This window comes from Triticum urartu, chromosome 7A (genome assembly GCF_056163025.1).
Source record: "Triticum urartu cultivar PI428250 chromosome 7A, HENAU_Tu73, whole genome shotgun sequence".
Lineage (NCBI taxonomy): Eukaryota > Viridiplantae > Streptophyta > Magnoliopsida > Poales > Poaceae > Triticum > Triticum urartu.
Genome location: NC_141879.1, coordinates 641021919 through 641035865, shown reverse-complemented (window position 1 = coordinate 641035865; position 13947 = coordinate 641021919).

Here is a 13947-nt window from a genome sequence, read left to right as displayed (position 1 = left end):
GGGCCTGAACTCGTAATCCTCGTGTGCTTACAACTCCTCCATAGCTAAGATCTAGCCTCTCCATACATACCCCCCTACGTCACTGTCAGAGTTAGAACAACGACAGTTGGCGCTCACCGTGGGGCTAGGAGTCTTAGCGCCTAGTTTGAGAAGTTGCGATTTTTTCTGATCTCCTTGATCATGGTTTCGGGTGGAGCTTTGGTGGAGGGCCGCGAGATCCGTCTCGACATGCTCACGTTCATCGCCGACAACTCCGCTTGGCTTCAGGAGGCTCCACTCGACGTCGACGCGCTCCCCGTCCGCGGGGCGACGCACTTTCACGCATGCGTCCGTGGTGTCCTCCTGCGGCAGCCGTCGACCCAGTATCGGTCGGCTCCTGTGGCATCTCCCCGCCCTGTTTCTCGCCAGCGCAAGCGCTCCGGTTGTTCGAGGCTTCAGAGGTGGGTGAGGCATGCGGTGGCCCGCCAGTCGGCCACCCCACAAGTCGTGGAAATCGAGCCCGACGAATCCCTCTACGGCCTGTTCGACCTGTCGACTGGCTCCGCAGAGACCGCATCCGAATGCGACAGCAGTGACCCAGCTGCAGAGGTTCTGGTGATCGATGGGCCACATAGTCCTCCCGGTTTCCCCCGCGCTGACGGAGGCGTGGATGGGGGCGACCCGTCGCGTCCTCACGAGGAGTATCTCCCCGAGCCTCTCACGTCGTTGCAGCGGGAGGAGCTTCGCCGCCGGAACATGGATGCACTCCACACTCCTATCATTGGAGAAACCCCCGAGGCCCGAGCCTTGGAGGACGCGCGCTTGGCTAACTTGGCCGAGCGCACTCGACTGGAGAATCTCCAGCGAATACTCGACGAGCGAGCGCGTCAACGGGCTCCAGAATCCAGTCGACGTCAACTCTTTCCGCCCCCGCAGGTATATCGTACTCCGATTCAGAATTTGGCGGCTGCGGCCCGTATAGCAGAGTCGATTCAGCCCTCCCAGTCAGAGGCTGGCAGAGGCTTGTTGCAAATCAGAGCGTTGCTCCGGGCAGCGGGAGACCAGAATTCCGCTGTTTCTCTGTCGTGGAACAGGATCCACAGTCGATCCGTTGCAGCGGATACAGTCCAGTCGGCTCACAGCCCAAGATCACCTCCGAGGCGTGAGGGACGTGGAGACCGGCGTGATCAGTACAGAAGGAATGAGCAGTATGATCACCGATTCGATCGTGATGATCGACGTCGAGTGCCAACCCCTCCCCCGAGGAGTGGATCATATGTGCCTCGATAGCAGGTTGACAGACGCCCTCATAGTGTTGGGCGGAGAATTCCAGTCGACCCCAGGGAACCAGGCTTTGATGCGAGATCCATTCTCGTTCAAGGTTTGGTCGACAGGAATAGAGCTCACCGAGAAGGCCACGACAGAGATGCGCCTACCAGTAGCAGAGTACATGTTTCAGGGCCGGAGTGTTTCAGTCGAGCCATCAGAGCTGCTGTAATTCCTCCCAACTTTAGGTTGGTGACTGGAGTTAGTAAGTTCACCGGTGAGTCCAAGCCCGATACTTGGCTCGAAGATTACCGAGTGGCTGTCCAGATTGGCAGTGGGAACGATGAGGTAGCCATGAAGCACCTGCCTCTCATGTTAGAAGGCTCGGCCAGAGTGTGGCTGAATCAGTTAGCACCCAGCAACATTTACACTTGGGAGGATCTCTCCCGAGTGTTTGTCACCACATTTGAAGGAACATGCAAGCGACCTGCAGGCCTTACAGAATTGCGGTCTTGCGTGCAGAAACCGAATGAAACTCTGAGGGTTTACATCCAGAGGTGGATCACATTGCATCACACAGTTGAAAATGTACCAGATCATCAAGCAGTTTGCGCCTTTAAAGAAGGCATTAAGTACAGAGAATTGAATCTGAAGTTCGGTCGAACCGGAGAGATGTCTCTGAATCAGATGATGGAGATTGCCACCAAATACGCTAATGGTGAAGATGAGGATCGACTCCGAGTGGCAAGCATAAAGAAGTCGCCCAGGAAACCGGAGGAAATTCCAGTCGGAAACAGAAGCGGAAAGCCGAGCCAGCCGCTCCTGGGGAGGCCCTGGCCGTAACCCAGGGAAAATTTAAGGGAAAACCCAAAGGACCTTGGAACCCCAAGAAAGTTAAAGACCAAGATGGAAATGATGTTTTGGATCTACCGTGTCACATCCACACCAAGAAAGATGAAGAGGGTAAACTCATTTACCCAAAGCATACCACTCGACAGTGTCAGCTTCTGATCCAGCAGTTTCAGGGCAAGCGGTCCAAAGATAAGGAAAAGGAGTCAGACAAAGTTGAGGACAAGGAAGATAGTGACGATGGGTACCCCCAGGTCAATTCCACCCTGATGATTTTTGCTGATGTTGAGAGCAAAAGTCGACTGAAGGTTATTAACCGTGAGGTAAATATGGTTGCTCCGGCAACACCCAATTATCTGAAGTGGTCCCAGACTGCCATCACATTCGACCAGTCTGATCACCCTACGCACATTGCCACCCCTGGGAGGCAAGCTCTGGTGGTCGACCCACTTGTCGAAGGCACTCGACTGACCAAAGTCCTGATGGATGGAGGCAGCGGTTTAAACATATTGTATGCAGAAACATTGAAAGGGATGGGCACTCTGATGTCGAGGCTCAGCACCAGTAACATGAGTTTCCATGGAGTCATTCCTGGGAAGAAAGCCGAGTCACTCGGCCAAATTGCTCTTGATGTGGTTTTCGGTGATTCCAAGAATTACCGCAAGGAAAAGTTGACATTCGAAGTTGTGGATTTCCAAAGTGCTTATCACGCTATTTTGGGCAGGCCAGCTTATGCACGCTTCATGGCTCGACCATGTTATGTGTATCTCAAATTGAAGATGCCTGGTCCCAAAGGTGTGATCACTGTTACAGGCAATCGAAAGAAAGCAGAAGAGTGTTTTCAGAAAGGCTCAAAGATTGTTGACGCTCAGATGGCGGTGGTCGAGCTGCAAGAGTTTCAGAAGACTGCAGATCTGATTGAGTTGCTACGAGCTAAGAAGCCTGCTTCAGAATCAGCTTTTCAGTCGTCCGGTGAAACGAAGGCAGTTCACATTCACCCGACCGATCCAAACGCTGCTCCGACTCACATCTCAACGACGATCGACTCCAAATAGGAAGAAGCGCTCATCCAGTTCCTCCGTGAGAACTGGGACATTTTCGCATGGAAGCCTGCTGACATGCCTGGAGTTCCCAGGGGGCTGGTTGAGCACCGTCTATGAGTCAACCCAAAATTTAAACCTGTGAAAGAACATCTTCGACGGTCCGCCGTCCAGAAGAGGAAGGCCATTGGCGAGGAGGTGGCTCGGCTCTTAGCAGCGGAGTTCATCCGAGAAATTTACCACTCCGAGTGGCTCACCAATGTTGTCATGGTCCCCAAGAAGGACAAGTCACTTCGCATGTGCATTGATTTCAAGCATATCAATCGGGCCTGCCCGAAAGATCATTTTCCTCTCCCCCGCATCGACCAGATAGTCGACTCGACTGCGGGATGTGAGCATTTGTCTTTCCTAGACGCCTATTCCGGGTACCATCAGATCCGTCTGTACGGGCCCGACAAGATCAAAACAGCTTTCATCACTCCATTCGGGTGCTTCTGTTATGTCACCATGCCGTTCGGCCTCAAGAATGCCGGAGCCACGTTCATGAGGATGATTCAGAAGTGTTTGCTCACTCAAATCAGTCGGAATGTGGAGGCATACATGGATGATATTGTGGTCAAGTCACGGAAGGGTTCCGACCTGCTGACTGACCTTGCTGAAACCTTTGCCAACCTCAGGAGGTATGATATCAAGCTTAATCCGTCAAAGTGCATGTTCGGAGTTCCAGGTGGGAAGTTACTCGGTTTTCTCGTTTCCGAACGGGGAATCGACGCCAATCCTGAAAAAATTGGTACTATACTCCGGATGAAACGTCCTGTGCGTGTGCATGACGTCCAGAAGCTTACAGGATGCTTGGCCGCTTTAAGTCGATTCATCTCTCGCCTCGGTGAAAAGGCATTGCCTCTTTACCGACTGATGAAGAAGTCCGACAAGTTCGAGTGGACTCCAGAAGCTGATGCAGCGTTTACAGAGCTCAAAGCTCTGCTCTCCACCCAGCCGGTGCTTGCTGCCCCAATCAGCAAGGAGCCTTTGCTGATTTACATTGCAGCCACAGGACAAGTTGTTAGTACAGTACTTATGGTCGAGCGGGAAGAAGAAGGAAAGGCCTTCAAAGTTCAGCGCCCAGTATATTATGTTTCTGAAGTTTTGACTCCTTCAAAGCAAAGATATCCTCATTACCAGAAGCTTGTATATGGGATTTATATGACCACGAAGAAGATTGCACATTACTTCTCTGATCATTCCATTACAGTCGTCAGCGACGCTCGACTATCAGAGATTTTGCACAACAGAGATGCAACTGGTCGAGTGGCCAAATGGGCGATTGAACTTCTTCCCCTAGATATCAAGTTTGAGGCAAAGAAAGCTATCAAGTCCCAAGCAATTGCAGATTTCGTCGCCGAGTGGATCGAACAGCAACTTCCGACTCAAGTTCACTCGGAGCACTGGACCATGTTCTTGGATGGATCTAAGATGCAAAATGGTTCCGGTGCTGGGGTAGTATTGGTTTCCCCCCGAGGAGATAAGCTTAGATATGTTCTCCAGATTCACTTTGATTCCTCCAATAATGAAGCAGAATATGAAGCACTTTTGTATGGGTTGCGCATGGCCATTTCACTCGGCGTCCGTCACCTCATGGTCTATGGCAACTCAGATTTGGTGGTTAATCAGGTGATGAAAGAATGGGACGTCAGAAGTCCAGCTATGACTGGTTATTGCAATGCAGTGAGAAAGTTAGAGAAGAAATTCGAGGGGTTAGAGCTTCATCACATCCCCCGACTGAAAAATCAAGCGGCTGATGATTTGGCAAAGATAGGCTCCAAGAGAGAAGCCATCCCCAGCAATGTGTTTTTGGAACACATCCACTCGCCATCAGTCCAAGAAGATCCTTTTACAGATGAAGCCCCGCAACCAAAGAGTGCCACAGATCCGACTGAAGTTGAAATTCCGGCAGTGGTCGACCTAATCATGGAAGTTTTGGCAATCACCCCTGACTGGACGATACCGTACATCGTGTATATCCTGAGAAAGGAACTCCCGGAGGACGAAGAAGAGGCTCGACAGATCGTCCGTCGATCCAAGGCCTTTACAGTCATAAAGGGACAGTTGTATAGAGAAAGCGCGACTGGAGTCGGTCAGAAGTGTATAACACCAGAAGAAGGTCAGATAAATCCTTGATGATATCCACTCAGGGACCTGTGGTCCTCATGCGTCCTCTCGGACCATTGTGGCTAAAGCATACCGAGCGGGATTTTACTGGCCAAGAGCGAATGAAATGGCAAAAGAGATAGTCGACAAGTGTGAAGGGTGCCAGTTCTACTCCAACATGTCGCACAAGCCTGCATCAGCCCTAAAGACCATTCCACTCGTCTGGCCCTTCGCTGTTTGGGGACTGGACATGGTTGGCCCATTGAGAATAGGCAGGAGCGGTTTCACACATGTGCTTGTGGCAGTCGACAAGTTTACCAAATGAATTGAAGCTAAGCCTATCAAGAATCTTGATGCTTGCACTGCTATCAGTTTCGTCAGAGAGTTAACATTCAGATATGGAGTCCCGCATAGCATCGTCACCGACAATGGGTCAAACTTCGATTCAGACAAGTTCAGAGCTTTTTGCGCCTCTCAAGGCACACGAGTCGACTACGCATCGGTCGCCCACCCCCAGTCGAATGGACAAGCAGAAAGGGCAAATGGTTTGATTCTCAAAGGACTAAAGCCTCGGCTGATGCGTGATCTCAAGCACGCAGCAGGCACTTGGGTCGATGAGCTTCTGTCAGTTCTGTGGGGATTGAGGACCACACCGAATCGGTCGACTGGAAGAACTCCGTTCTTTCTGGTTTACAGAGCGGAAGCAGTCCTGCCGAGTGATCTACTTCACAATGCACCCCGAGTCGAGCTTTATACCGAAGATGAAGCAGAACAAGCCCGGCAAGACGCAGTCGACCTCCTGGAAGAAGAAAGAGAAATGGCTATGATCCGATCGACCATTTATCAGCAAGACTTGCGTCGATTCCATGCCAGAAACGTGAAGAGTCGAGCCTTCCAAGAATGAGATTTGGTCCTCCGAGTGGATCAACAGAAACCACACAAGCTCGCTCCTACTTGGGAAGGTCCCTTCATCGTCACCAGAGTCCTCCACAATGGAGCGTATCACCTTTACAATGTCGATCGCCAGATCGATGAGCCACGAGCTTGGAATGCAGAACTGCTCCGCCCCTTTCACACTTGAATTCTCACTCGGATGAGATGTAATAAGAAAAACTTCTGTAGTCTATTTATCAAAGACAAGAGTGTTACAAATTTTCCTATAATTGTTGTTGCTTTTTTTGCGTGTGAAATCCCCCAGTGGGTGGCTTAGCTGCGAATCCGTTTCGCCTAAGTTTGTAAAAAAAATCCTACCGAGTGGTGAGCCAGACTCCCACTCGGATGCTTAGCTGCAGCTCAGTGCTCGCCTAAGTGTTTAAAAATCCTACCGAGTGGCGAGCTAGACTCCCACTCGGAGGCTTAGCTGCAGCCCAGTGCTCGCCTAAGTGTTTAAAAATCCTACCGAGTGGTGAGCCAGACTCCCACTCGGAGGCTTAGCTGCAGCCTAGTGCTCGCCTAAGTGTTTAAAAATCCTACCGAGTGGCGAGTCAGACTCCCACTCTGAGGGTTAGCTGCAGCCAAGTGCTCGCCTAAGTGTTTAAAAATCCTACCGAGTGGTGAACCAGACTCCCACTCGGAGGCTTAGCTGCAGCCCAGTGCTCGCCTAAGTGTTTAAAAATCCTACCGAGTGGTGAGCCAGACTCCCACTCGGAGGCTTCGCTGCAGCCCAGTGCTCGCCTAAGTGTTTAAAAATCCTACCGAGTGGAGAGCAAACCTCCCACTCGGAGGCTTAGCTGCAGCCCAGTGCTCGCCTAAGTGTTTAAAAATCCTACCGAGTGGCGAGCTAGACTCCCACTCGGAGGCTTAGCTGCAGCCCAGTGCTCGCCTAAGTGTTTAAAAATCCTACCGAGTGGTGAGCCAGACTCCCACTCGGAGGCTTAGCTGCAGCCCAGTGCTCGCCTAAGTGTTTAAAAATCCTACCGAGTGGAGAGCAAACCTCCCACTCGGAGGCTTAGCTGCAGCCCAGTGCTCGCCTAAGTGTTTAAAAATCCTACCGAGTGGAGAGCAAACCTCCCACTCGGAGGCTTAGCTGCAGCCCAGTGCTCGCCTAAGTGTTTAAAAATCCTACCGAGTGGTGAGCCAGACTCCCACTCGGAGGCTTAGCTGCAGCCCAGTGCTCGCCTAAGTGTTTAAAAATCCTACCGAGTGGAGAGCAAACCTCCCACTCGGAGGCTTAGCTGCAGCCCAGTGCTCGCCTAAGTGTTTAAAAATCCTACCGAATGGAGAGCAAACCTCCCACTCGGAGGCTTAGCTGCAGCCCAGTGCTCGCCTAAGTGTTTAAAAATCCTACCGAGTGGTGAGCCAGACTCCCACTCGGAGGCTTAGCTGCAGCCCAGTTCTCGCATAAGTGTTTAAAAATCCTACCGAGTGGTGAGCCAGACTCCCACTCGGGGGCTTAGCTACAGTCCAGTACTCGCCTAAGTTTGAAAAAATCCTACCGAGTGGAGAGCAGACCTCCCACTCGGGGGCTTAGCTGCAGTCCAGTGCTCGCCTAAGTGTTTAAAAATCCTACCGAGTGGTGAGCAGACCTCCCACTCGGGGGGCTTAGCTGTAGTCCAGTACTCGCCTAAGTTTGAAAAAATCCTACCGAGTGGAGAGCAGACCTCCCACTCGGGGGCTTAGCTGCAGTCCAGTACTCGCCTAAGTTTGAAAAAATCCTACCGAGTGGAGAGCAGACCTCCCACTCGGGGTCTTAGCTGTAGTCCAGTACTTGACTAAGTTTGAAAAAATCCTACCGAGTGGAGAGCAGTCCTCCCACTCGGGGGCTTAGCTGCAGTACAGTACTCGCCTAAGTTTTTAAATCCTACCGAGTGGAGAGCAGACATTCCACTCGGAGGCTTAGCTGCAGCCCAGTGCTCGCCTAAGTACGGAACACATCCCAATCCACAAGGACGACGAGGTGCAAATCGACTGCTACCTTCTCCTTCGGAGTTGCACCACAAATACAAAGTTATTTCGAGTGAAGAACAAGTTCCACTCGACAGATAATTCATGAAGATATTCAACGATAAATCAAGTTCAGATAAGATCCAAAGGTTCTAGACCGCAGATCAAAGTACTCGAGCCTCCAGCTCAACAGAGTTTAATGGTTACAAAATCCACTCGGCATTCCGAGGCAAATTTACAGTGAAGCATAAAAGTTTTTATTCCTCATGCGGAGGACTGGAAGGGGCGACGAACTCGTCCAAGTCGATCCCGTCTGCAATGCGAGTGGCAGCAGCAATGAAAGTCTCCATGAAATCTTGAAAGTTGTGCTTCCTGGTATTGGCAACTTGGATGGCGGCCAACTTTTTTTCTCGCGTCTCCTTGCAGTGGACGCGGACCAGAGACAGAGCGACGTCAGCGCCACATCTAGCAGAAGATTTCTTCCATTCCGCCACTCGGCCTGGGACTTCATTCAGTCGAGTCATCAGGGACTCGAGGTCATTCTGAAGCGTCGTCCTAGGCCAGAGCGACGTGTCGATCCGTGACATCGCAACCTTCAACCGAGCAAGACAGTCAACAACGCCGGCAACACGAGATTCCAGTCGGAGCACATTCATAGCAGCCTCGTCCTTCACTGGAGAATTGATGGGGTCCAAGTCTGTCTCCACTCGACTGGTCTCCTCTTCGACGTTCTGGCAGAATTCTGTAAACACAATTCAAGGATAAGTCAGTGGCTCTATGCAGATTTGGTAACTGCAAGTCAGTCGGGCCGGAGTAATTACCCTCGAGCATGACGAACAGCTTCTTGGCGAGTCCACCGAGATAAGCCTCCAGATCGTTCCTCTTCCCCGCTAGTTCACTTGCCTTGTCATTCAGAGCTATATTGCCATTCTTCAGACGGCTGGCCTCTCGATTAGCCGCGTCGAGAGCAGTTTTCAGCCTGGAGTTTTCCTTTTCAAGAGTACCGACTGAAGCCAGTTTTTCTTCAGCAAGCTTCGTTTTGTTCAGGGCCTCCTTCTGCGCTTCGGCAAGGTCTTGATCCTTCTTCTTCAGAGCCTCCTCCATTTTGTCTGCGAAACAGCAAGTGAGATCAACATCGAGGACGGCCAGAAAGAAAGGACAGTCAACAAAAGCTCACCAGCCATACCTTTTGCTTCGTCCCTCGCCTTCTGCAAGTTCTCTTAAGCAAGCTTCAAGTCAAGGTTCAGCTGGATTTGTTTGTTCTCCAACTCAGTGTAGCGAGCCACAAGTTCGCAGGATTTCTGCAAAAAATCAGTCGACAGACATCCAAGATAAGTTGCTTCCGAGTAACCAAGAGACAATGATGGCGTTTCTAAGACTACATCCGAATCAAAAACATTCGACAGTAGTCTCGGGGACTACACCCAGTGGGTGCACTCAGCGTGCCCCCACTGGTTCGACCAAAAACAATCGGCTGCCCGCAGGTGACCGTGTACAGTTCCATTCGACATGGCCTGACCAGACCGAGTGAAGAAGTTCAGCTAAAGCAACACAATATAAAGACTATAGTCGACTGCCAGCAGTCCACCGTAGTCTCGGGGACTACACCTAGTGGGTGCACTTAGCGTGCCCCCACTCGTAAAAAAGATTAATAGACACACCCAGTGGGCGTACAAATATAAAGATCTTCGGAAAAGAGATTCTTCAGATAGCATATCCTAACAGAACAAGCGGTGAATCGACTGACCTGGACGTTGCTCTGAAGAGCTGAGCTCGCATCATAAGCTGCTTGGCTGGCTTCCCGAACCACCTTCACTTGCTCCATCATGATCCCCGCCTGGCGTATAGCCTCTTTAGCGGCACCCACTTGGTCCTCAGGGACGTGGTGTGTGGCAAAAAGCGAAGGCGGATTTGCAGTCGACGTCGAAGGCCGGACACTCGTCAGAGGTTCAGCGAAGGTCACAGAAACCCGAGCGGTATCACCACCCTCCCGGACTGCGGCCTCAGGCGCCGGAGTAGTTTGTGGGGTCTTGCCAGCCGGCGCCCTCCTGTTCCTTTGCGCCCTCAGCGGCACTTCGTCGTCATCATCAGGAAGGTCAATGACATGAGGAGGAGCTACAAGAAAAATCCAATCGACCGGAATTATAAGAAAACGTCAGTCGACTAAAAGCAGAGCATCAGTAATCGTACCAGGGTTGGAGGTAACAGCATCTTCCATCTCTTGATCATCGTCCTTGGCGGAGATCTCCGAGGTGACAGCACTGCAAATTTCGAAAGTCAGTCAGCTTATTCAATGAGTCGACCAAGAGTCCGTCATGTTCCACAAAGGAAAACAAATTCTACTATTACCCAGAAATGATGGGGACAGTCATCTTCATCTTGGGCAGAGCCTTGGGCGGCTTGGACGGCGTCGCGCATGGGTGCTTGGGAGCTTTTTCTGTCGGTGCTGGAGATGAGGTCCGAGGGCACTTCGACGACTGCCCAACAGGGACAGTCGCCTTACCACGTTCCCGCATAGGGTCGTGTGTAAGCTTGGATCGCCTTTCCGAGCGGGGAGGTTCGACTTCTTCCTCCTCCTCTTCACTGGAGTCGTCGTCATCATCCCCCTCTCCTTCGCCGTCAGATTCCCACTCTTCTCCCTCGTCTCCACTTTCGCCTCCGCTCGCCTCTCCTTCCTCGGCCTGCTCCTGTGCTCCATTGGGTGTCGAGTACATCTCAGTAGTGGCCTAGAGGACAACAAACGAGACAAAAGTCAATCGACTGATCCAAAAGGAACAAATAAAGAAAGCAAGATCACAGTCGGAAACGCAAGGTCAGACCTTGTCCACTTCGTATGTTTGGTCGAGTGGAGGAATCCTCCTGGCTCCTCGGGGGTTGTCCTTGTTCCCTGTGATACTCGACAGCCACCCTTCCAACATCTCGTCAGTGACCTCCTCTGGGTGAATCCAAGTGGTGTCTTCGAGACCCGAGTATAGCCACATCGGGTGGTCACGAGCCTGAAGCGGTTGGATGCGCCTCCGAAGGAAGACTTCCAACAAGTCCATGCCAGTCACACCCTCGCGGACAAGCTGAACCACTCGACCGACCAGCACCTTGACTTGCGCCTCTTCCTCCGGCGTCACTTTCAGAGAGGCAGGTTTTTGTGCTCGATTCAGAGAAAAAGGGGGAAGCCCAGTCGACTGTCCTGGGGTCACCTGGTCTTTACAGTAAAACCAAGTCGACTGCCACCCACGGACTGACTCGGAAAAAGTGATAGACGGAAAGGAACTTTTTTCCCTCATCTGGATCGCCAGGCCCCCGCACAGCTGGATCACCTGCGTCCGTTCGTCGCTCGACTTGGCCTTCTTGACCGACTGAGAGCGGCAAGTGAAGATGTGCTTGAAGAGTCCCCAATGGGGGCGGCAACCCAAGAAGTTTTCACACAAGGAAACGAAAGCAGCAAGATACACAATAGAATTGGGAGTAAAGTGATGGAGCTGCGCTCCGAAGAAGTTCAAGAAGCTCCGGAAAAAAGGATGAGGAGGCAGAGAGAATCCACGATCGATATGGGTGGTGAGGAGGACGCACTCACCATCAAGAGGCTGGGGTTCGACTTCTTTCCCCAGGAGGCGCGCAGATTCGTGGGGAATGAATCCCCCCTCGACCAGATCATCGAGATCATCCTGCCGAATCACCGACGGCATCCAGTCGCCCTGGATCCAATCCTTGGGCAGAGCAGTCCTCGAGGAAGATCCGCCCCGAGCGGACTTCTTCCCCTTCCTCTGCACCGCCGCCTTCTTCGCGCGCTCCAGAGCCGACGTCTTCTCCTTCACCATCGTCGCTGGCGAAGCTCGAACAGACCTACGGCACCAAGGTGGGAGCGGAGGTGGCGGAGGATCTTGTGAAGGAAGAGGGAAAAGTGAAGGCGCACTGTTCGGGGGTCCCGAGCCGGCAGCTTATAAGAGGTCGCTTCCGAGTGGCTGACTGGTAGGCCCAGGCAATCCCGTCAAATCCCGCAACAGGCGCGCGCGGTACGTGGCGAAAAAGGTGGCGCGGGGATCGAGGAGCTTCCATCCTATCCCATCCGATTACTGCGGCCGCCCCCGTCCCGCGCGCTTCCCAAAATTCAAATCCCGCAAAATCCGTGGGCCGCAGAACAACTCGTCAAACAGAAGATCCCTTTCACACCGTCACTCGGAAATTCACAAGTAAAGAAATTCACTCGACAAGAGGCCAAGAATGGATCAAGGCGACTGAAAGAAGTTGACGACGTCATCCGTGACAATTGATCCAAAACAAGACGTTCATATAACATGAAGAACCAGTCGGAAAGATCCCCAACTCCTTCCCCACTCGAACCTCGATCCATTCGGGGGCTAATGATGAAGCTATGTACCTAGGATAGGGGCATGGACCTGTCCTAAGTACCCTACACAAGGACATCCCTAGAAGAAGTCACCTTTCAATCGACTTGGAGGTATCCCACTCGACAGATTCAAGACACTCGACCACGAAGCAATCACTCGACCGCCAGGAGATCTAAAGTCACCCTGCACGCAAACGGTCGGTCATTAAGTAGCTTTTATGGTCATCATAGCACTTTATTAGGGGCATTACCAGTAACCCCCACTCTTAATGTACTTTAAACCTTGCATTACTGAGGGCTGGAGGGGCCTGGCAAACTCTATATAAGCCACCCCCCTCCTCAGTATCAAGGGTGGGTACCCCTGTTATTCATACACACATAATTCAGTCGACCGCCTCCGGGCACCGAGACGTAGGCTGTTACTTCCTCCGAGAAGGTCCTGAACTCGTAATCCTCGTGTGCTTACAACTCCTCCATAGCTAAGATCTAGCCTCTCCATACATACCCCCCTACATCACTGTCAGAGTTAGAACCACGACAGGCCCCTGGTTCACCCCCGGCTCCATGCAGGGATGCAAAGTAAGCAAGGGTGTCTCCATCTCCAACGTTGACCCTCAAACTGCTCTCATACGTTTGCACAACGTTGTCCGGACCGCGGAAGCCATCCAACACGGTCTTGTATCTGTCCATGACACGATTTAGATGTACTTTTTCCTGCAAACCGGAGACAACGTTGGGGGTGTGGGCCCACCCAAACCCCCTCACTCGCCCGCGCGCGTTTCTCGCCCGAAAGGGTCAGTGCTGCTCTAGAACATTAGTGCCAACATTCATACTCGACCAGGGCGGACGCGACTGCTCACTGGCGCCAACATTGAAGTGGCACGCTGGCCGAGAGAGCGTCGCCCGTGCCACTTCCCGGTGCAGGCGACTGCTTCATGTTCAAACGACACGATGATCGCCCATCCATCCGTCTGCCGCCAAAATTAATGACATGTGGTTGCCGAGGCGGCTACTCCGACACCACCCGTCCATCCCACTACCGCCACCATTGCTATATAAACTGCTGCCCTGGCCATAGCCACAGTAATCCGCCTCCGGACCCTCTCAGCGCCACTTCCACCATGTAGTCCTCCCATGGCATCGCTCTCTAGGGCGAGCTGACGTCGGACTAGAAGAAGGAGATGGCCACCATCGTTGTCGGCCGGCTGGCTGGCAGGTAGCCAGAGGAGGACGACGTACCAATGTCGGACGCGGCCGCGACGACCCAGTGCCACCCTCCTCCTCCTTCGTGCCACCCTTGCCGGTGCATTGCACCATGACCATTGGTGAGGCCCGTGCACATTACATGGGCATGGTACGGGACGAGTGGTAGGAGTAGTTCCGTGAGGCGCAGGCCGACGATGTCCACAACCACCAGCTCCTCGAGGAGCACCTACA